A 24,582-nucleotide genomic window follows, 5' to 3' on the forward strand; every position below is an offset into this window, starting at 1 on the left:
CCCCAAAAATATATATATTACAATTTTGAATTAAAAACGAAAAAATTATTGTGACCACGAAGGGACTCGAACCCTCAATCTTCCGATTCGAAGTCGGACGCCTTATCCATTAGGCCACGCGGCCACCCTTCTCTTGAACTTCTGTCAATATCTCCCTGTTAAATTGACGAATATTACCCCCAAAAATATATATATTACAATTTTGAATTAAAAACGAAAAAATTATTGTGACCACGAAGGGACTCGAACCCTCAATCTTCCGATTCGAAGTCGGACGCCTTATCCATTAGGCCACGCGGCCACCCTTCTCTTGAACTTCTGTCAATATCTCCCTGTTAAATTGACGAATATTACCCCCAAAAATATATATATTACAATTTTGAATTAAAAACGAAAAAATTATTGTGACCACGAAGGGACTCGAACCCTCAATCTTCCGATTCGAAGTCGGACGCCTTATCCATTAGGCCACGCGGCCACCCTTCTCTTGGACCTCTGTCAATATCTCCCTGTTTAATTAGCGAATATTGCACCCAAAAATATATACATTACAATTTTGAATTAAAAACGAAAAAAGTATTGTGACCACGAAGGGACTCGAACCCTCAATCTTCCGATTCGAAGTCGGACGCCTTATCCATTAGGCCACGCGGCCACCCTTCTCTTGAACTTCTGTCAATATCTCCCTGTTAAATTGACGAATATTACCCCCAAAAATATATATATTACAATTTTGAATTAAAAACGAAAAAATTATTGTGACCACGAAGGGACTCGAACCCTCAATCTTCCGATTCGAAGTCGGACGCCTTATCCATTAGGCCACGCGGCCACCCTTCTCTTGAACTTCTGTCAATATCTCCCTGTTAAATTGACGAATATTACCCCCAAAAATATATATATTACAATTTTGAATTAAAAACGAAAAAATTATTGTGACCACGAAGGGACTCGAACCCTCAATCTTCCGATTCGAAGTCGGACGCCTTATCCATTAGGCCACGCGGCCACCCTTCTCTTGAACTTCTGTCAATATCTCCCTGTTAAATTGATGAATATTACCCAAAAAATATATATATTACAATTTTGAATTAAAAACGAAAAAATTATTGTGACCACGAAGGGACTCGAACCCTCAATCTTCCGATTCGAAGTCGGACGCCTTATCATTAAGCCACGCGGCCACCCTTCTCTCGTACTTCTGTCAATATCTCCCTGTTTTATTGTCGACGATTGCATATTATTTATATTTCGTGCATCAGTTATTTGTGAAATAACTGAACAAAGAAATCACAATTCGTACGAAGTTTCAGTCTTTTGCGTTGGGGATCAAAAATAAAAATCGAAATCGTGTAAAAAGCATATACCAGGAAACTGTACATGTAGACATTCAAATATTGAAGGGAAAGTATAATGTATAAAATAGGCAATTTTATACGAGTTTAATTTAGCTTTGATGGGCAGACAACAAACTTAAACAACTACGAATTTTAGTATTTCATTTATGATATTTCTTTTGTATTTCTTATCGTACCAATGTAAAATCTGGTATTTCTTCCGCTTATCCTACGTTACATGAGATCTTTAAAAAGGCCTGAACTCAGAGTCACCGAAGGCCTTATTTTCTCTCCAAACATCCAGCAAAAATTACATAAGTGCGCTGTAAGAGTTTGTTAGGGGGATCTCGGGCCTTGTTGAGAGGGTTACTATAAATAAATTGGAGAAAAGTCGCTTCTCTTTGTTTGCAAATGACTGACGCTATTTTTAAAGAGAAAATTAAGTCTTTAGGTAAAGATGCGAAAGAAAATGTGAGCTTTTTCAATCTAATAACAATTATGTCAGTTTCGATGAATAGCGATGGAAATACTTCCTGAAAAGGATTGCACTCCAAATACCCTCATGTACAGAATATGACAATAAATAGCTGGTACATCTGGACTAGACTAACATGCCTCATAATATGTATGCAGTCCCATATACCTATTTCCTTGTGTAGTGCATTTGTTTTTAAGCAAGACTGGGTCACTTTTTTTTTCTTTTGATGATTCATGGCCCACAATCCCTCTCACCCTCTGTACCCCAAAATAAACCTTTCCCATTTACAAATAACTTCTAGACATTGAAGTTACCAATAATCAATGCACTCGCATGACCATTTTCAACTTTAAAGAAAAACACACTGCTTCATAAATTGTTCTCTTGTCTGCTTTTTCAAGAGGCACTCTTCTCCCGCTCCTCCTTCTGTCTCGTCGTAATCATCAGCGATCCGTCTTCCATCTTCCTTCTCCATATTGGTCGTCTCAACATCCGAACAGGGCAGCCCATACTTCCTGTAACCTCTATAAATCGGCTGGACTTCAAGAATTCAGAAGCCTCGCAGACGGATCGATGAACCTAGTAATGAAAATGTATGAACTTCTTCACTCCAAAAGCCTTGTCAAAACCAGATTAAGTTCCCGCCAAGCCCTCACACTGTCTCGACTCTTTAGAAACATCGCCGCATTGGTTTCCAACATAATCATCAGCACTTCTTTTCACGACAGTCGCACGTCGCACAGTCATTCTTCAACTTGAGTTAAATTTGTATTTCATGATTAATGTTCCATTTATGTGAGGCGACGCTTCAATCTACATCGATTGCAGTTTTGCACAGTTTTTTAAGGCTGAAGCGAAGAGTGTTGTGCCCCATTTTGTAACGCATTTAGTTATTCCTAATCATCGCCCCTTCGTCTACATTATTTTATTTAGCGTTTATTTCACATTCCAACTGTATTAATATTTTGTAACATAGGTGAAATTGATTATATCGTTAAAGTAAAAATTGTATCATAATTATCTGTTTGATCCGAGAAAAAAAATTTGTTTTGAATGCTGAATGCGTTACAGTTTTCACATAATGCATACAAAATGTTACGACCAGGCACGAAGGGACTCGAACCCTCAATCTTCAGATTCGAAGTCGGACGCCTTATACATTAGGCCACGCGGCCATTTGTTAATTATAGACCAAATAAATAATCATCTTTTCGCTCCCCTGGAAATGTATAAAACTTCCTTATATTCCATGTAGTTAAAGGCCGAATTGACTACCATCTGAACATGGAAAACATACATTACTCATACTTTTTTCACCACTTTGATTGTGCCCATAATTATTATCATCGCCTTTGTTTAGCCTCCAAGTTAATAAATTATTGTATTATTTCTAAACACTTCATCATTAAGAGGATTAAAAAACTGAAAGATAAAGATGTATGTTCTGTTTTGCCTTTCACTGTTCATATTTGTAAGAAACCAAAATCTTGCACAAAACTGAATAGCCACGAAGGGAATCGAACCCTCAATCTTCCGATTCGAAGTCGGACGCCTTATCCATTGGGCCACGCGGCCACGCGGCCGTGCTGATGCTTAGTAAACTATATACCAAACAAAATTATTGCATTCCTTAGGTCATTATTCTCTCTTTATTTGATATATAATTTGTTTACCAATAGGCCAGTTTCATAATGTATTCACATACCTTTAAATCGCATTACGTAATCGGAGGGTCGGACAAACAAAGAACTCGCGCTGCGTAGCAGCCTACACTTTGCGTTCGCTGGGTGATTGTATCGTTTGTTTTCGCTATTTTGAGAGAGAGAGAGAGAGAGAGAGAGAGAGAGAGAGAAGAAAAAGGAGGCAGTTTCAAACTTGAATAATAAATATCTTTGAGGTGTGATTTTGTTCTTCATTCATTTGTTCTTTAAAATAGCTGAGTTTTAGGCAAGAATAATAGGAAAGCATTGCTGTTACAGAACTAGCGATTCACATTTTGCAACCAAACCTGTTCGGCCAAGTCCCAGGTACAGGCAGCGCACGACACCCCTCAAAACGAAGAAAAACGATCGAGGTCGATGATACATACGACATTGGCTTGAAAGCCAGTGATGAAACAGAAAGCGAAGCACCAAAATATCAGTTAGCTAGCCCATATCGGTAACTTCCATTCAATTTTGCATTTACATTAGCTCAGTAGACGATTATCGCCTGGTACAAAATCGTACTACTGAATCTAGTCATTTTGGGTGAATTTTTTTTCTTGACGTCTGCTGTAAGTAACTTTGACTCCTTCCTATATACCAAAGAGTACCCAAAGGGAGCTCTAAACTATTCAAAAAGTCAATTAAGACGTGCACCTTTCCCCATATCCGTTCCTATTCGTAAACGGTTACCCCCATTTTTCTCTTTCATACCGCATACATAATTATATACAAATTATAATTAATTTTCGTGAGAGCTGAAATATATTATTGTCCAGTATTCCACTTCCGACATCGTCTCATGTAAGGAGGTGTGTGGCTCAGTGGTAGAGCAGTGGTCTCGTAACCGGGAGGTAGCGGGTTCGAAGAAAGGTCGATTCGATATTGCTTAATTTGTCACTCGGAGAGGAACTAAAGTCGTTGCTTTACGATGCACTCCCCTTAATAACGACGGACTTCACCTTTGGGTGATTAATGATTAAGGCATTGCCATTTATTTTGTGGAATCTTACCATGTTTTTATCCCTATAAAGTAAGATGGAGTTTCGTTGCTTACTTTACAAGAATATACATGTTTTCTTAATCTTAGCAGTCAGGTTAAACAAACCAACCGTCATCACCATCACCATCACCCCACTACCACCAACAACACCATCAACATATCAACCGCAACTACTACTACCTCCACCACCACCACAACCACAAATACCACAATCGCGATTAGCACCACCATTCATAGGCGCCGGAAGTGGGGGGGCAGGGGGGGCAGTTGCCCCCCCAATCAAAAAAGTGGGGGGGCAAAACGCATTTTTGCCCCCCAAAAACGCCCCCCCCCCCCCCTCCAAAAAAAAACAAAAAAAACAGTAAAGGAGTAAACATGGTTTGTATTTTTAATCCAAAAGAACGAAACAATAATAAAAACCTGAATTAAATCAGATATACAATTCCATTCAAAGAAAAAGGAAAGTTCACAGGAATTAAATTTCATAAACATTGCGCATGCCACCTATACGGTATTTTAAATGGAGGTCTCTATAATAGCGATACGCGCATATCGTGGACATATTGTGCGAGAATGGGAAAGCGTGTCCGTGTTTTTGTTGTAGGGGTGAGAAGACATGAGCCCCTGAACGCTGGCGTACTGATGGGGGGGGGGGGGTAATGTATTTCTTATTCGAAACAAGTGATTTAGAAATTTTGATGTTGTGACATGATTTTCCGGCATTTTTTTCTCCATTTTTTTTTGTAAGTCATACCTTTTTATGCGTTTGTTGGAAAATAAGAAATTCCCACATTACTGTCAGGCGAAATACGCTTATTTAGAAGCCTTTATGTCATGGTCTGCAAAGTGGCTTGGCTCGAGCCCCCCCCCCCCCTCCTTTTTTTAAAAAGTATGTTAAAGAGAAAAAGAAAGAAAGACGGGAAAAAAAATAAGTGACCTGCCAATGTCACAAATAAGGTATAAAAAATGCTCATCTGACCGTAATTAAATGCTTAAAACCCCAGAGCTTACGGGGCCTCCACCCCCGGACCCCACCAAGGGACCTAAGGCGGGCCCCTGGATGCTCATCTGACCGTAATTAAATACCTAAAACCCCCGAGCGTCAGGGGCTCTGCCCCCTGGACCCCAACAAGGGCTCTAAGGCGGGCCCCTAGATGCTCATCTGACCGTTATTTAATACCTAAAACCCCTGAGCTTCCGGAAGCTCTGCCCCATGGAACCCCACCAAGGGCCCTAAGGCGGGCCCGTGGATGCTCATCTGACCGTAATTAAATACCTAAAACCCCCGAGCTTCCGGGGGCTCTGCCCTCTGGACCACACCAAGGGCCCTAAGACGGCCCCTGGATGCTCATCTGACCGTAATTAAATATTAAAACCTCTGAGTTTCTGGGGGCTCCCCCCCTTGGAACACGTCAATTGCCTTACAGAGGGCCCCTGGATGCTCATCTTACCGTAATTAAATACCTAAAACCCCTGAGCTTCCGGGGGCTCAGCCCCTTGACTCCCTGCCGAGGCCTATGCCCTGGACCCCACGTCAATTTACGCTCTACCTGATCGATAATACTCCACTTTGAAAAACGTTCCGCGGGACCTGCATGTAACGTGTAAGACTGGTGGTGATGCATATTTTTCGTCTGCCCCCCCCCCACTTCCGAACTTTTTTTTTCTCATTACGTCACTGCCCCTGGAAAGTGAGCCCCCTGGAATGTTTGCCCCCCCAATCCCAAACTGCTTCCGGCGCGCCTGCCACCATTACTATCACCACCACCATCACCACCACCACCACCACCACCACCACCACTACCACCACCATCACCACCACCACCATCATGCACCAACCCACCACCCCACCCTATCAATCTCGCAACACCATACAATACTCTCATGTCTTTCTTATTGCGAAAGTCCGATCCTATGTTTACCTTGGAGTTCCTATCAAACAGAAAATGTAGCCTTTAATTCCTTTGAGGGAAGTGTATATTCCATTTGATTAGTTTCGAACCCTATAGTCCGCCATATTGACCGGTCATAGAACAGGGATAGTTCAAACACATCCATATAGTGCCCTCTCCTCATATCAGTATCTAATAAAATAGGAGGGAGGGGATAGCTGCGTTTTTCTGTAATAAATGCGTTATTTTGCAGAAGTCAAACTCCTCCCCCATTTGTGTAACAGTCTGTAAAAATACGTCCACAATAATTGTGTTAGATTGAATACAGATAAAAATATGCTATTTCGGGTCCTTTCTAGCTTAACTTCGGTTACCTTCACGGCCTTATTTCTCTTAAAAAATAAGGACTCGCCTTGACCAGTGAGTAATTCTGCCAAACTGCCGATTTAGCCATACACCTGGAATATTTATCCCACCCTTATAGACGCCAAATGGTTGGCGGATCGCGTGTGTTAATGTGCTGTGTGTGTGTGTGTGGGGGGGGGCAAGGGGGACACATACCACATCTTTATTACGTCCATCGATATATTGTTTTCTGCTTGTCAGAGAATACAAATCTACGACTATTTCCCCCCTTGCTTATCAGAGAATCTTCAGACTAGTTGTGCCCCTTTCTCCACCATGGATCCCTGAGTCCACCATTGACTGCAGTAATGTGTAATTATTGAACTTGGCTGCACTTTTACTGACGGCACTAATTTGAATTCTGGTATTTGCATTTCGCAATTTGCTCTTTCATTCATATTTTCTATTGTCCATTTGCTTCACACGTTTCAAACGTGTGAAGCAAACTAAACTGACCTCATCTCACCAACTACGGTTTGGTGAGATGAGGTCAGTTTAGGCCGGCCTCCGGTCAACCGTGAACTGTTCTTCTAGTATGTACATGGTTCTAGAAACCCAAATGCAAATAGGCCATTTTCGTAATGTAACCAAATTTAATGCATTTAAGTCTTTGTGAAGTGCCTCAATACAAAGTATTTCATTCACCTGATAAAAATAATAGTATTTCAATAGTCAGAATGCAAACTGCATAATGTTAAGTTAATAGGTAGGTCAAGCCATAATTTTTTTCCTACCTGGCAACAACTAATGTATGCAGTTCGAATTCTGTCTATTGAAATACTATTATTCTTATCAGGTGAATGAAATAATTTGTATTGAGGCGCTTCACAAAGACGTATGCATTAAATTTGGTTACATTACGAAAATGGCCTATTGGAACTTTGTGATATTGACCGTATATTGTTGTTCATTATTGATCAAACGATATTGTGTAATAAAGCACATTACAAAATTGCACCGTAATGGCAATGCATGCGAAAAGCCATTTATAGTAGTAAAATGAAGGTTGGTAGCTGGCTTTTGATGTCAAACTCAAAAAATTATTTTGTGACCACAGAGCTTTATGGTTTTATTAATCAGAGGTGTCGAGGTGTCGTGGTTTAGTTGGTTCATTCACTTGACTCTCAATCCAAAGGTTGAAGGTTCGAATCCCTGCCCGGCAGTAAAGTTCTTTGCGACTCTTCCCCTAAGAGAGAGAGAGAGAGGGGGAGATACAGAGAGAAAGAGGGGGAGAAAGAGAGATACAGAGAGAACGAGAGAGATACAGAGAGAGAGATATATAAATATATATATATACAGAAACAGAGAGAGAGAGAGAGAGAGAGAGAGAGATACAGAGAGATTACAGAGAGATACAGAGAGAGATACAGAGAGAGAGGGGGGGGAGGGAGAAGCGAGATTGTAATATAAAAACATGATAAAATGAGATAGTAGCAGCAACATGCTGAATCTGTATGATATGAGTTCGACAATAGTTAGAAAGTAAACTTTTTCAAGACGTTATTTGAAGGGTTTGGCAGGAGGAGGAGGAGGGGGGGGGGGGTTGAGTGTTACAGCTTGGGGTTATTCTATACCCGGGGCTTCAATCTGGTTGACCGCAATCAGTGAAACACAAGAGGGCAGGAGGATGCTCCAGACGAAAGAGAAGAGGGAGACGGAGTGAGAGTTCTTGAGAAGCAACCCCAGGCGTGCATGAACACTGCACTGAAAGTGATACGTGGTGGAATAATAGGATGCGGTATGAGAAAGAAAAAACCTCTTCTTTGCTTCAACGTCATCTCTGACCGTGTGTAAAACAAAGGTATGGAAATAAGAAAGAAAGAGAGAGAGAGAGAGAGAGAGAGAGAGAGAGAGAGAGAGGGGTGGGGGAGAAAGAGAACAGGGAAAGGTGGAGGAAAGATACAGAAAATAATATTTTTCTATATTAATGCAACTAGACATAGAGAGAGAAAGAGAGAGAGAGAGAGGGAGAGAGAGAGAGAGAGACTGAGAATGAGGAAAGGTAGAGGCAAGATACAGAAATGAATATGCTGCGACATTAATTCAAAGACAAAAAGAGAGAAAGAAAGAGAAACAGAGAGAAAAAGGGAAAGGGAGAGAGAGAGAGAGAGAGAGAGAGAGAGAAGGAGAAAGGGAAAGGTAGAGGCAAGATACAGAAATTAATATGCTGCGATATTAATTCAAAGACAAAGAGAGAAAGAAAGAAAGAGAGAGACAGAGAGAGACAGAGAGAGAGAGAGGGGGAGAGAGAAGGAGAGAGGGGATATAACAATATAAAAAAGGCGAACTTTTACATAATGCTATACCGAAAATTAATTTCCGACTGAACTTTTTGCTCTATTATGAACACGTTGACTAGTTATTTTGTCACGGCCTTACTGGTTTATTGTTGATGACTCAGACAGCTTTTGCATAATTGGAATATTTATGACCCAATAATTACACTCTATTCATTTTATTGTGATTATGTATAATACTCCGTACATGTACTATTAATAGCTACCGTATCTGGATGAGCATGCCAAAACACAATGTACATGTAGATTATGACACACGCCCGCCAACAAAGCCTTCGCGCACACAATAGGCATGCACGTCTCAATTCGCGGGGAGACACAATGTATAGCCTATAGTCAACAATAACAGTTTACAGTACAGCGCACACACTGTGACCTTTGACCATTGTCTGTATTAGAACAGTTTGTACTAAGCATGGACATACATGGTACAATGTACCGGACTGTCTGCAGGCTACATAGGACATGTACATGTATTTGCCTCATGTGTCTTCAAATGTCTACTATCAAAAACCAATGTTTGCACTGTAAAGTAGCAATTATAAGATAAAAACCCAACGACAGCAAAAAAATATGTCTGAAAGTTGAAAACCACTTTGTATTATTCAACTTTTTAAATATATTTATGTTTTAAAACAATTATTTAATCACATTACAGGATCATGATCTTTCTTTCTAGCACCGAGTAAACATTTTGAACGAAAAAAAAAGTGAAAAAAAATAGTGACCACGAAGGGACTCGAACCCTCAATCTTCCGATTCGAAGTCGGACGCCTTATCCATTAGGCCACGCGGCCGGTCGATGTGAGTGGTGATACTTTTAACGTGAGTATTGTAAGTATAATAGTACTTCCTCCTTTTTCAAATTTCTTTTCTTTTCTCGTCCAGTGAAATGTATTATAGAATCATCAATTTTCGCAGGTGGGCCGACTCAGGTGCAGATCCAAGAGGGGGGGGGGGGGGGGGGGGGGGGGGGGGGGGGGGGGGGAGGGGGCGACGAGCATGCCCCCCCCCCCTGCAATTTTTTTTTTTTAATTACTATTTTTTTTAAAGACTTCCTCCTTTTTCAAATTTCTTGTCTTTTCTCGTCCAGTGAAAATGTATAATATAATCATCAATTTTCGTAACTTGGCGGGCCGACTCAGGTACAGATCCAAGGGGGGCGACGGGCATGCACCCCCCCCCCCCCCCCCCCCTGACATTTTTTTTTTTTTTTTTTTTTTTTTTTTTTTTTTTTTTTTTTTTTAAAGACAGGCCCCTACCCCTTGCAAAAAACAAAACAGTATTACAAAAAGATGGTAACCAAAATTTTACCTTTTTATTCTGTTGGTCAAGGAGGGGGGGGGGGGGGGGGCGGTGTTGAGTAAAAAAAAAAGCCGACTTTAATAGAATAAAAATACTCTGTATAGCCTATAGGTCTTCTTGTTCCTCAATTGTCATAACCATTATTGTATTATGAAACCGCATTTTCATAACCCCCCCCCCCCTCCCCCCCCCCCCCCCCCCCCCCCCCCTGAAGAGCGATGTTGCTTGGAATTTCACCCTATGTAACTCGGTCGAGTGAAATATAAATGCATTTTTCATTGAAATGTGGTTTTGGTTTTACATCGTCTCGAATAATTGACGATACATGTAAACAGCTTCATTTTAAACCACAAACCAGAGGAAACTATTTGCTGCATGGGATGTTTTTTTGTTCTTTCTTTGCGCTGAATGTTGATAAATATTTGAACTAGGCGATACAATATAATAACTTGTGACATTTTGCTGTCAATACGACGTTTTATTAACAACGGCCTTTCAAAGAACCCGGATTATGTGCTGTAATGTACGGAAGCACATGCAGCATTCGTAGTATAGGTCCATGATTTTTCTCATCGTAGTTTCGTAAACATTCCAATGCAAATAAAATCACAATTAATACAGGAAATCGACCAGATGGTGGGTTGGTTACCTAACGATGATATTTATTTATAATTATATTCATAGATGACGCAGAAGCCGCAAGATGAATCATCGCTGTTTGGCAGTTGAATTATACAAAATGACAACTTCATGAATTTTAATGACAAATATTTGATACTGACACTCCCAGATATTGATAGTTAACAATAGGTGTGTATATCATTTTGAAGCAAAGCTGGAATTCATTAGTTGTCTTTTACCCCAATACGCGTTGTCAATCTGCTTCATTAAATTTTGTGCTGAAATAAAATTGAATTGGATTCATTCATCATATCTACTCTGTATGTACATGTACTCTACAAGTTATTTCCCCCTCCAAATGGGAAGGTAAATTATCCAAAACTCTTTTCTGTAACAAACAACGGTGACATCCGATTTCCGTCGCTCTTGGCAGCCCTTTCCCCTTCCTTTTAAATATTTTATTTGTAAAAGCGTCATAATTTTTTATCAGCTATAAAATCATTCTTATAGCTTCAAATGGCAAATATATACATAATCGCATGAGAGGACATGAGGAAGTAACACAATAAAGTAGGTAGAAGCTTCCTATCTCTATATAATGATGGTGGTAAGAATCAGAAGGGAGGAAGAGGCCGAAGCTTTTAAGCGACTAGACATTTATCAAGTCTTAAGAGTTCAAGATTACATCAAGTCTCGCAGACAACTTAACGCGTTTACATTAGGAGTTAAATTTCACGATTCTTAGTAAGATAGTTATACTCATCGTGGCTTAACATGCATGTATTAATGGAATAGTTATTCTCACCTTTCTCATAAGTTATTATCAAAAAACCGTGCTTTTCATTAATTACCATAAGCATGATGAGCTTAAAATATGTAATATACTTTTAAGGCAACGTTGTGATTATTGTTATCAATCAGACACAAATACTGGGACACGCATTATTTTGTAAGCTAACTTGTATACACATACGTATATTTTAGAGGGACAGTGTACTATTTCACGCTTCTAGTACTTGCTTATGGTTTCTTCTTTTTTGTTTACGTTAAATAATGTTTGAAATGTAATATAAATTACTCCCGAGATCTCGATTCGTTTTGTAGGCCAATAAAACTGAAATGTACTAGACGAATTGAGCTTGAGTAACGATAAACTTTGAAATATAGCACACTCACTCCCTTGCTAACCTATAAATTCATTGCAGGATATAATTATCATAATTTTAGAGTGATAACCCCACACCGCAAACTAACTTCGTCACACTGACATTATTGCGAATATTTTGATCTGGAAGATGTTATTCGCGAAGATTGAATTTTTCTGCTAGCAACACTTGGCCTTGAGAATGCTTTTTGCGTTCGATGCTCTTAACTTAAGTACTATTGGAGAGTGTTTATATGTGTCAAATGACAGGACTCCATTAGATGCAGACGTACCTGTATTATGTCATGTTGTCACCCTCCAAAATCCTTTTTTTTGATCGTCGCCGATTAAAAGCAACGAATAAAATTGGTCGCGACGAGCAGAAAACATGCATTATATCAGGTACATGATGTCAGTTGGGATCTCGTATCGGCTGTCTAATGTTTATAAATTGATAGATTCTCTAAGAAGAAAAATCCTGTTTCCTTCGAATACGTAGATCGCAAGGAGAAAGCAAAGTGAGAGAGAGAGAGAGAGAGAGAGAGAGAGGGGGGGGGGGGGGAAGGGGGGGGGGGGGACTGAATTTATAGATTCCCTAAAAAGCCCCTTCCTTTTAATGGAATAGATCTCATCAATTTGATCAAGGGATCGGAGATCTTCCAAGGAACAAGATGGGAGAGGACTTTAAATGGGTATGCAGTCTGTTCAAGTTAAGTGATGAGACTGATATGAACCGCCATGAGCGTCGCTTTTTAAATGTGATTAGCTTAATACCTACTGCAAGTAGATACAGGTATATGATGTAAAGCAACATCTACCATATTTGTTAAATTTAATAATACAATCTTTCGCTGGATTTGATTTTTTTGTTGTTGACTTCTACTACTACATGTACTATTAATATTTTTGGTTTCTCAAACTGATTTACAGATAGGCCTATATGTTTATATCTACATGTATATATATTTGCCTAACTATAAGCCTAATAGCGATATGAAATTACATGTAGCTGTAGAATATAATTACATAGGCCCTATGCGATATATAGTTGTAATCGTCCTTCTTAGCTATTTGTTGTTCTTTTATTATATTCGATTAAATCTTCATCGTTCAGATTCTTTTTTTTAAACTACAAGTTAAGATTATTTTACTATGATTACAAGAAAGTATATCTTGTCTGTTTTCATCAAGGCCATCGTCAAAGTCATCACTACTGAACTTGCCTGTAACTTAATTTACGATTCATCTTCACTATAATGAAGGATAATAACTCTTACATTCAAATTGAAAGAATAACGACATAACCTTATCATGCGCCATATTTATGTTTTCCCCTTGATGATGAAAAAACCGTACTCTTTAACAAAAAAACAAAAAAATGAATTTTCACTTTCTTGGGAGTGACGTCCGTGATCACTTGTTAAGGAGTAAAAGTCGACTGATTTGAGAGTGCTCTCTAAGAAGAAAAGAATTAATGTTCACTCTATTTTCAATACATTTTCACTTTCCAGAGGAGTGACGTCCGTGATCACTCGATTTTTTTTAGAGAGTATAATTTTCATGCACGCCACCGTCAACAATTCCCAGCTCCAAGACTATCTATTTCCCCAATATTAAATGCAGCTCTTGCTCTCATAATACAAACCACTCCGAGCGCCCAATATACATTATGGATGTGTTATGTTCGCCATAGGGATGTAACACAATTAGGATTTGCAATAACATTGTATCGCCTTTCAGGGAGTGAAATTGCATTAGAAGTGCATCGATGACGTACATGTATGGAAACAGAGATGAGAGAGAGAGAGAGAGAGAGAGAGAGAGAGAGAGAGAGAGAGAGAGAGAGGGAGAGAGAGGGAGAGAGAGAGAAAGAGGGAGAGAGAGAAAGGGAAAGAGAAAGAGGGAGTGAGTGAGAGAGAGAGGGGGAGAGAGAGCTCCTGTTCACATAAATTGTGCTGATGAAACTACAGCATTATGATACCATGCGCACCCATAGCAACAGTGATCAGATATTGAGATAGCTTTCGAGAGGAGTTATTCTTGATTATTAGCAAGATAGAAATATTTGTGTACGTTAACGTGTTATCTTGTATCGTTGGCGCCATTCCCTAGTGCATCTGTTGCATTATAATGCACACACCACACACTCAACCCTTGCACACACAGGGGTTTATGCAGTGTATTTTTATATTGAAATAAATGCATTTCGCAATTGTTCTTTGCACAATGTTCAAAATGTAGCTCTCGCCTTACGAGCTATGTATGTTTTTGAAGAAAGAAAAATAGCTTACATGAAGTGCAGGGCTCTCATTTTGACTATTTACAATGATTAACAACAAAAAAGCCAGCGATCTCTCAAAAATCATCATATCACTTTTACGTCATACTATACTCGCAGTACTATCACCTGCCTCAGTAATAGCAACACTCTTGTACGTGTATGTATACGCGCCTGTGGGGCATGCAGGCCTATTATTGTAAAAACGTATCATCGTCTGCGGCATCGTGCCCGCAAGGAAAGGACGGAATTTCGTTTTACACCCAAGCAGATAATTACAGGATGCCACGAGGTAATGGGCCTACCTTCTGGAATCTTAATAAAACATCAACTTTAATCAGAACCACTTCTGAAGGCCTGTGCCCTACGAATGCAATTAAATCTCATTAGCCTGTGTTTCGGGTAGCGTGTGCCATATGTGTTTACAATGATGACGTCGGCCTTCGCACGCGCATGTGCTTGAACTTTTAGGCTGTGTCCCAGACTTGAACTATAATAATCATACACATGAACTTATCCCCTTTTCATATTTCAACTCGCATCTCCCTGGTTCTTCAAAAGTTCTAGAATGTAAGTAAATGCTTTTTGAGTCAAGGGCCAATTATAATGTAAATGACAAAGGTTTTAAGTGACCACTTTACATGTATTTTCAAAACGTTCAAAGTTCATCTACAGACAGTATTTTATTTTATTTTATTTTATTTGCCAGGACTTCTAATTCCCATTAAACCCTCTGATAGAAGTGTTTGTGTTGTTGCCTTTTCTTCTTCTACTGCAAGCAAATCCTTTGACCGGAGTAGGTCTTTTGAACGGGGATTTGGGATTGTAGGATAGAGGGGGGGGGGGGGGGGGGACCCAAATAATCAATATGGTCGAGGCGTAAGCCAACATTGTATCTCATTGGAGGCTTAACACCCAAACAACTTGGAAGCGTTGCTTGTGTGCCTTTATTAAAAAGGGGGAGAAGTTGATAGCTGATCACATACTGATGGCAATAAACAGGATGACAAAAACGGACAAGGATGATGATGATGATAATATTGATAACAAAAAAAAAAAATAATAATTATGAAGATAATAATAACAACAGCAACAACAACAATGATAATGATCATACTAATAATAATACTTATAATGATAATTGATAATAATAATATACGTTTGTAATAAAAATACTACTACTAATAATAATGATAATAATAATAATAATAATGATTTTTATATTGATAATAACGATAATATTAGTAAAGATAATAGTGATAATAGTAATACTAACACTTCTACTAAAAACAATCATCCTCGTAACGCAGGCTCTATCTCTTTAAAATGTTCACGCCCCTGAAACCCCCAAACACCTTGGATGCTTGGTGGATGAGCGCCTCCAGTCAAAGAGGAAGATGCCGATAGGTGATCATTTGACATTCATAGGGTAACACTCAGAATGGCGCAACCTCATTAGTTACTTGATAACCTTGTTTACAGACAGCATACATGCTCTCTCTCTCTCTCTCTCTCTCTCTCTCTCAACATTAAGACTTTATGATGGAAAATGGAAAGATATGGTAAATTAAGAGAGAGAGAGAGAGAGAGAGAGAGAGATAGAAAAGAGTAGACATGGAGAGTAAGAGGAAATAGATTGAGAGATAGACAGAGAGTAGGAGAGAGACAGAGATAGACATAGATAGGGGAGGGAGAGAGAGAGGGGGGGGGGATGATAGAAAAAAGTAGAAATAGAGAGAAAGAGAAAATAGATAGAGATATGTTAGAGACAGAGAGAGACAGAGAGGGGAGAGATGGGAGAGAGAGAGAGAGAGAGAGAGAGAGAGAGAGAGGGGGTGGGAGGAAGAGAGACAGAGAGACAGAGAGACAGAGAAACTGAGATAGAGACAGACAGACAGAGACAGAGAAAGAGAGAAAGAGATAAAAGCGCGTTGTTGTGTGCGAATGATGAAATTGATTCAATATTAGAAGCGTGTAACCAATATAGTTTTCGATTTTTGAGATATTTATAGATCATTTGTAAATTGTTTATTTTTACTACCCAAATAATACAATTCAATTGAGCACAATATTGGCAATAAAGTGATACCGTCATGAAATACACCAATATCGAACGAGAATATTGTTTTCAGCGCCTTTATTGCAATTTCAATTCATCAAGATATTATTTCATTGCGACGATTGGAACTGATATAAGGTCAGAAGAAATAACCTTTTAAAATGTGTAGCGTATCTTGAATAAATATACAGTATGTTTGTATGTACAGTCTCTAATGTTTTTTTTGTTGAGAATTTTAAAAATCATCCCAAAATTTTAGACAATAATGATGACGTTGTGGCTTTAATAATGTATCCTGTTTAACAGTATGAGGTAAAACGACACAGCCAAAATTCTATGCAAATAACGAATCGTTCTTTTGACACTGCATTGCTTTTGAAAAATGTACGGACATGTTTATATTTTGATCGCTATGATTTAATTCAATCGGCTTTAGGCTCTTCGTATCATCTCCAAATCATCAATGTTTTGTAAGCCATGTGTTTTTTTTTAATTCTGTATTTATTTTTTGTTAATATTTTGATAGTAGCGTCAGAGCTTGAAAGAAATGTATAATGTTTTATGTCTTCTTTTTGAAGGAAACAAAACAAATGGTCATGACAAAAGCAAGTCAAGTCAATATTCGATCCATATCGCTTTGATTATAATACGCTCACGTTTCAATAATAAGCGTCCACTGGGAGAAAAAACCGGGATGAGATGACTGTCAATTTATTCAGGGAGATATCTAGCGATGATTCAGAGGCTTAATTCATTCCCTCTCATGGTCGTATCATGATCTTTGTGAAACGCGCTGATGAATTCGTTATCTATCCTAAATGATTGAATAGGGATCTAACCTTGGATTAAGATTGACATTCAGCTTATACGTCCACGTTCTGCCCTTCTCGTCGGATTTTATTGCCCTTTTTTCATCAATGGTTACGTGATGCATCCCCCTCACTTTATCCTTCTCCCGTCCCTTTTTACCCCCCCCCCCCCCATTATGGTTGTACTTCCATTCGTCTCTGCTAACCCTCTCACGCAATCACTCCCAAACACCCCTAAACTCATTCCGCTCCCTTTCTTCTCGAGCTGTTACCCCTTCTTCTTTCCTTCCCTCTTTATTCATCTGTCTCCCTCTCTCTAAACTATCTTCCACTCTCTCTCTCTCTCTCTCTCTTTCTTTTTTCCTCCATCATCTTCCCGCTTCTCTCAATCCTTCCTGCGGTCCTTACCCCTCTCCCTCCCGTCCCCATCCTCTCTCCCGCTGGATGTGAGCCCCTCCCTTCCTTCCTTTTCCTTTCAACCCCTCTCATCCCTCCATCCTTCACTCAACTCCTCTCATCCCTCCATCCTTCACTCAACTCCTCTCATCCCTCCATCCTTCACTCAACCCCTCTCATCCCTCCATCCTTCACCCAACTCCTCTCATCCCTCCATCACTCCATCCTTCACCCAACTCCTCTCATCCCTCCATCCTTCACTCCTTCCCGCCCTCCCTCGTCATTTGTCGTTATTTCTTTTTTCCACCAAGAATCAACAACCCCTCTCTTCCATTATATTGATTAATATTACATGTAAGTTTATATCAAATATTTCAATATATCTCTTAATGCGTTCTGGTTCCTATTTTCTACACGTGGAACGTTCCATCCCCCTCTAACCACGCTCACCTCTTTGATAGGCAGGTGTTTTTTTCTAACATTATCGTGCAGGATTCTTTTAAAGGTTATACAGTCTTCATTTTAACATATTTATTACCTATGCCTGCTTCTCGAAAATGTTCAAACGCACAAGCAGATGCATTTTACCATAAACATCCAGTTATATTCGTCTTTCGTCCTGCTGGCTATGCTACTTGAATACATTGTAGAGGGAAAAAAGACTTCCAAGTTGATATTGCATTTCTCTTTTACAAACGATCTAGATATCTGTCAGAATTGTTACATTTCATGATCCATTTCACATTTTCTGCGTCATATTTGCGATCGATGACGCAGAAATGGAGATTTATTTTGAATCCATAAAGTACAGTCTGTGATTCAAAGGTTTCATGCAGAGTCATTTGTCATGACATTTTACACTGAAAGCTTTAGGTATAGGCCAAAGTAACTCTAGAAAATGATTGTCTCGTGAATCATGCAATTTTGTTTATGATATATGAGAAAGGGTAGGATATGAAGAGACTTTCGTTTCAGAAGCTTTGTCTCATATGACAGTAATCCGGCAAAAAAATTGCATTTTTCTTATACACATAAAGTTCATCATATTTTAGAGTTAGCGAGAAAAAAAAAACAAGTAGCCACATTTGATCCGATGAATAAGCAGAGTGTAGACAATGTTTGATTGCTAGCCCTTAGCAGTTCGACATCTGGTAAAGGAGACAATTTTTCTTTGTTGTGCATTTTTCCTCTCATTATAAGAGGGTGAACAGACTGATTGAGATTTGAAATCTAAATTCTGAATTATCCTTCAGAAGGGTAATCACAGCATTACAGTTCACGACTTTAGTAGTATTAACCTTGCTAAACAGAGGTTAAGCTAGCTGGATTTACACATAGGGATATTACCATGACTCATTGAGAAGAGAGAGAGAGAGAAAGAGAGAGTGGGAGAGATAAAGAGAGAGATAGAGATATATAGATAGAGAGAGGGGGTGGAGAGAGAGAGGGAGAGATATATAGCGAGAGAGAGAGAGAGAGAGAGAGAGAGAGAGAGATGGAGAAAGGGCGGCGGAGAGAGATAGAGAAAATGAGAGGGGGAGAGAGGGGGAGAAAAAAAAGAGATAGATAGAGAGAGAGGGAGAGAGAGAGAGAGAGAGAGAGAGAGAGAAAGAAAGTGAGAGATAGAGGGAGCGGGAAGGAGGGATTTGATTGGCGATAACTTAACATCAGGTGTAGATTACCTGAAACTGCGACGTAGTCTACTTGACGGGTAAGCACGTCTCTAAAAGTGCAATTTAATAAAGTTTAGGTTAAGTAATCTAAAAGATGTCTTCTGGTTCTTAGGTGATCAAGGTTTTGCGTTTAATAATAGATTCGATGTGAACGTTTACCTTTTTTGTTATTGTTTTGTGTTCGCTAGTTTCAACTAACATCACTAAATCACTATATACATGATCACTATATACATGATAAACTTGACATCAATTTGAGGGATTTCTCTTCCAAATTACATTTAGAGAAGAATAATATGAGGATAAACCTTTCTTGCGAAGCAGAAAAATCATCTCGCCATGTTCAAAGAGGCGGGTTTAAATTGGAACATATTGGATACGTAAATATTGTGCATCAGGAATTAACGCTTTTTTTCAAAGTTCCGCCATGATGTTTTATGAAGCTTCTAATGAGGCCATCAATTCAACTATTGCGAGGCCATTACTTAGATACTGAATCACCAAAGGCCCCTAGAGGAGAGAACATCGCGCCAATATGTGGGTCGTTTCCCTCAAATCTGGGCTGAAATTCGTCACCAATAAGTCCTGATGGCATTATTTAAAGCTAACTTTATCTGATGAGAAATCCCTTTTCCCGCCACCATGAAACTACGGCAGACAGTGGCGTAGCATGTTAGTGTTAGTGAGGGGGAGCTGGAAACGAAGGATCGGGGGGGGGGGAGGTGTGGGAAGGGGTTGACATCGGCCTTACTCGGGGGGGGGGGGGCGACCTGTGCCCTTACGGCCGCTGACTACAGGAGACGATGCCGCTACAAACCTCATAACCCACTTTGACTTTCTTTGCAGTCGAGTTTGATTACGGGGCTGATAAGTTTGGGGCTGTTTTTTGTTTTTTCTCACGTGATAACATTAGCATCCAACGAACAACTGCTATGTTTAGGTCACCATACAAGTACTTTAGAAATACATTTGGCAGGAAAAGGCATTTGCCAGATGTCCCTACACTCAACAAGAAATAGGGCCGAAGACGCCGTGGGGTTTTGTTTGCCTTACATTGGCAGACTTTCGAGTGCATAATTTATGAGCAAAAATTATGAATATTTTACGCAAATTGAGAGTGATTTATCGTGAGTGTCTGTCCTTGGCGTCTGAACGTAATGGCTGTACCGTCACCCATGCCGAACTGTGGCACAACCGCACTGTTGCCTGTGACAAAAATTCAAAGACAGCGGGTGCTATTTGCATTACCGCTGTACTATCAGGGAACTCCCTGGTACTATCCCGCATTGGTCATGATAGTGCGATGACTTTTGTGAAAGGCGGTTATAGTTCTCATTTTGAAGGTTTGCATAGTACAACGGTCCATTAAACCGATTAGAATATCAGGAGAGCAAAATGCGTTACGGTGTCACTCGGCGACAGTTGGCCGATGTTTGCTCCCTGTGTTTGCGTGTTTGTCAGCCGTATGCATACCAATTGCCTTAAAGTTGATTTTATTCTGAATTTAAATGACATTATAATAACAAAAAATTACTTTCTAGACATGCGAAACTAGACAAACATTAGGCTAATTGGTCATGTTGTGAGGCAAACAGCTTTAAAGTGGCACATACGTGAGACGGTGAGACAAAGAAGTTAATGTATTCACAACGCTGCGGCGTGATGTTTTGACGTGTTTCTGGTCAGTATTAACATGTCTGCATGGAGCAAGGAAGAGGAGATGAGATGGGTTTTCATTCGAAAGGAAGCAGTGACGTGATCTAAAAAGATAGACAAAGAGAGGGATAGAGTGGGAGAGAATGGGAGAGGGAGAGGGAGAGAGAGGGGGAAAGAGAGAGATTTGACAGAGAGAGTTTGACAGAGAGGGAGAGTGGGATAGTGAGGGAGAGTGAGAGAGGTTTGTGTCATGGTTGCTATAGTTACCATGTGTAGGTCGGGCTTTTCTTGCCATCGTTGTCATGGTTTTTTGTGTTTATGATTCATTTATTTTTTTATTTATTTGAACATATTTCATCAGGATAGCAAGATCAGAAAGGACTGGTAAATCTCTTCAAACCCTCCTTCATCGTATTTTCATCCCGCCCCTCTCTCTGTCATTCTCTCTCTCTCTCTCTCTCTCTCTCTCGCTCTCTTTCTCTCTCTCTCTCTCTCTCTCTCTCTCTCTCTCTCTCTCTCTCTCTCTCACTCTCATGGCCATATACCTTCAGATGAACCCCATTTCCATCTCTTAGCCTCTCTGTCTATGCATCCCAGCATTGATGCAGCATAGGTTGGAAGATTTCTTTATTGATTGTCAGCGCTCATTACGTCACTAATCAAGAAGTAATTACTCGGTGTCCTATTATCCCATTCATGGTAGGAATGAACGTCGATCGAATCCACCGCGTACATGTAGTACATCACCTACGGGAACGTAGAGGATGATTTCATGGACGATTTCATTTTTTATGGTACAATTTGTAAATTTGGACATGTGGAAAATGTGAGAAAGAATATAATACATGTAGCTACTCAGAAGATAAACGAAAGCAGGAAAAATAAAATTTTAAAAAGGGAAAGGAAAAAAAATGAAATGAAAAAGGATCTAAGTGAAATTAAAAACAGAAGAGGATACAAGAAAGACATAGATGAGGGAGAATGAGGAGGTGATATTTTACAAATGATGAAGATCATTCGTTTTTGAAAGAGATGCAAAGATACGCATTATCATGGAAATGGAATGCTGATCTATTTTAAAAAGCACCAAAGAACATGAAAAAATAATAGACTAACAGCAAAGAACAAACCAAGACTTGTCAATTAAAAAAAGAGTTCATAGTTAAATACCAAGTAGTTAAACAATATTTTCTTTCTTTCTAGCTTGTTGTACCAAGAGGGTGAAGGCTAACTAAACAGAATTATTAGGCGGAAATTTGGACGGGTACAGGGAAGGAGAAAACAAGAACGGAAGCGATGTGCTGGTTACTGAGTCACACGAGAAGCGTCTGTGACATCACTTTAATGAAGAGATGATTATTTTTTAATGACCTGCTCGTGTCACTATCAGTGATTATCTCACTGTGACCTGAAGAAGACCTTCCTGTTAAGTTCACCGTCACTGTAACAGTGTTAAATGAATGGCTGCCTTCATTATGTAGGAGCTCTATACTGTAAATACTATACTACTACTACTACTACTACTACTACTACTACTACTACTACTACTTCTACTACTACTACTACTACTACTACTACTACTACTACTACTACTACTACTACTGCTGCCACTACTATTACTACTACTACTACTACTACTACTTCTACTACTACTACTACTACTACTACTACTACTACTACTACTACTACTACTACTATCAGTGGCGGATACAGGGGGGGGCTCGGAGGGCCCGGCCCCCTCTCCTGGAGAAAAACAGGTAAAAACACGTTAATTTTACCTTTCGGGACCTTCCCCTGGTGCTCAAGGGGGAGGGGGGAGGTTGCGATTTTCAAATTTTCGAGGAAAAAAAAATTAGTACTCACTACCTAATATTGTCAGCAAGACAAGTAGGCGTAATGGCAGATAATAGCTGAAACTTTATTAATCCGCCCACAATCACCATTCTCGCACGCGCTGCCATGGCAACGAAAACAATTAAATCCCTGAAAAAGTCGAGTAATGAGATCATGTTACATTAGTTAAAGCCTGCCATCGTATCCGTTTCTACTAATATGGATGTCCTGATTTCCTGTTATGTCATTACGTTCACTGCCAAAAATGGGAGAGAAATGGGAAACAAATATGTCATTCTCTTTGCTGTTGCCATGGTTAATATAGAAATACGAATGACTTTATTAATTTGATACTGTTGTGAGAGAGGAGTATACGATAAAGGTTGGCATCTGATGATTGATATTCAGTCTGAATTATAGTTAAATATATCATGATGAATTGTATAAATTTGGTGATACTCTTTGAAATACAGATGCTGAAATTATATGGACTATCTGATATTGTAATTATTATTGTTAACATGGTTAAATAATCTAATAGACTTAACAGTTAAAGTGCTTTTCTATAGAATGGGATCAATTCAATTTTTAAGCATACTTCTCGAACGGAATGTGTTGTTGCTGAGTTGAACGTTTTCCTGATGTGTACCCGGCATATCATCAAAGCAAATAAACAAACAATCATATATTGACTAAAACATAAACACTTTTGATGAGAGAAGCGGATTTCATATAAGCCTGATCAAACGAATTTTCAAGAAAGCTCGCATAATAACTCGAGAGTATGACATTCAGTATTCATGTAGGGAAAAGGGTTGATTGATGCCGGTATCAATACCAGGCACTTGGCCTTTCTTTCTTTCTACGATAATATCGGAATGTTGAAACGAAGTTCTCCCTCTTCTCAAAATGTTTAAACTAGCCCCTCCAGGCCACTCTCTCCATCAAGCTTTTAACCTAAGCTTTCTCCTGAAATTCGAGTTTCTTTCTTCGCTCCGCCATCTCCTACCTCTCTTGAGGACGTCATGGGAGAAGACTATAGGAGGAGGAGAGGGAATATATTTCCACTTCTTCTCGCGCTGTTGTCACTTTTGACGAATTCAGAGGGAAGCCTTGCGTGAATTATCGATTTGAAATTGTCTCGTTTTTATTCCGCAGGAACAGAGATGGCCTCTGCATTTCCCATTATCGAGATTACAGATGCATTTCAGATGATGGAGAGAGCGAGGCGATGTGAAAGAGAGAGAAAGAGAGAGAGGGGGGGGGAGGGAGAGAGATAAAGAGATTGTGCATGCGCGAGTGTGGGTGTGTGTTTGTTAGAGATTAGTAAATAGCGGGAGAGAGAAAGTAGCGAGAGAAAAAATGTGTTTGATTCGGCAACACAGCTATTATTACAATACAAAATTGGAACGATACAGAGAGAGAGAGAGAGAGAAGAGAAAGAAAGAGAGAGAGAGAGTGGGGGGGGGGAGATGTGACTTTGATATGAACATGAATGTTAAATACATTTACATGAAAAAGGAATGTGGCAACATACTTTACAAGTCATGTATTAAAGAACGAAGGTTAAACATGGCACACTCCACGCACGATAACAACACGGTCAGCAAAAAGAGCCGATATAATCAGATAATTGAGACCGATTGCCTTAGATTGTAGCACAGACATCCAAGACGTGACGTCACAGATCGGG

At 39.5% G+C, this 24,582-nt stretch overlaps 10 non-coding genes across 10 annotated transcripts; 1 reads left to right on the forward strand and 9 right to left on the reverse strand.

The window, feature by feature from the left end:
• Positions 1 to 51: 51 nt before the first annotated feature.
• TRNAR-UCG lies at positions 52 to 124 on the reverse strand. The gene has a single exon. It is a non-coding gene; the product is annotated as a tRNA-Arg (tRNA).
• Positions 125 to 228: 104 nt separating this feature from the next.
• Positions 229 to 301, reverse strand: TRNAR-UCG. Its single transcript has one exon. It is a non-coding gene; the product is annotated as a tRNA-Arg (tRNA).
• A 104-nt stretch (positions 302 to 405) lies between these two features.
• Positions 406 to 478, reverse strand: TRNAR-UCG. Its single transcript has one exon. It is a non-coding gene; the product is annotated as a tRNA-Arg (tRNA).
• Positions 479 to 582: 104 nt separating this feature from the next.
• On the reverse strand, positions 583 to 655 carry TRNAR-UCG. Its single transcript has one exon. It is a non-coding gene; the product is annotated as a tRNA-Arg (tRNA).
• A 104-nt stretch (positions 656 to 759) lies between these two features.
• On the reverse strand, positions 760 to 832 carry TRNAR-UCG. The gene has a single exon. It is a non-coding gene; the product is annotated as a tRNA-Arg (tRNA).
• A 104-nt stretch (positions 833 to 936) lies between these two features.
• Positions 937 to 1,009, reverse strand: TRNAR-UCG. Its single transcript has one exon. It is a non-coding gene; the product is annotated as a tRNA-Arg (tRNA).
• A 103-nt stretch (positions 1,010 to 1,112) lies between these two features.
• TRNAR-UCG lies at positions 1,113 to 1,184 on the reverse strand. The gene has a single exon. It is a non-coding gene; the product is annotated as a tRNA-Arg (tRNA).
• A 2,133-nt stretch (positions 1,185 to 3,317) lies between these two features.
• On the reverse strand, positions 3,318 to 3,390 carry TRNAR-UCG. The gene has a single exon. It is a non-coding gene; the product is annotated as a tRNA-Arg (tRNA).
• Positions 3,391 to 4,451: 1,061 nt separating this feature from the next.
• LOC115926249 lies at positions 4,452 to 4,542 on the forward strand. The gene has a single exon (XR_004065042.1). It is a non-coding gene; the product is annotated as a U6atac minor spliceosomal RNA (small nuclear RNA).
• Positions 4,543 to 9,839: 5,297 nt separating this feature from the next.
• Positions 9,840 to 9,912, reverse strand: TRNAR-UCG. The gene has a single exon. It is a non-coding gene; the product is annotated as a tRNA-Arg (tRNA).
• Positions 9,913 to 24,582: the final 14,670 nt, after the last annotated feature.

This window comes from Strongylocentrotus purpuratus, unplaced genomic scaffold (assembly GCF_000002235.5).
Source record: "Strongylocentrotus purpuratus isolate Spur 01 unplaced genomic scaffold, Spur_5.0 spur5_scaffold_19, whole genome shotgun sequence".
Classification (NCBI taxonomy): Eukaryota; Metazoa; Echinodermata; class Echinoidea; order Camarodonta; family Strongylocentrotidae; genus Strongylocentrotus; species Strongylocentrotus purpuratus.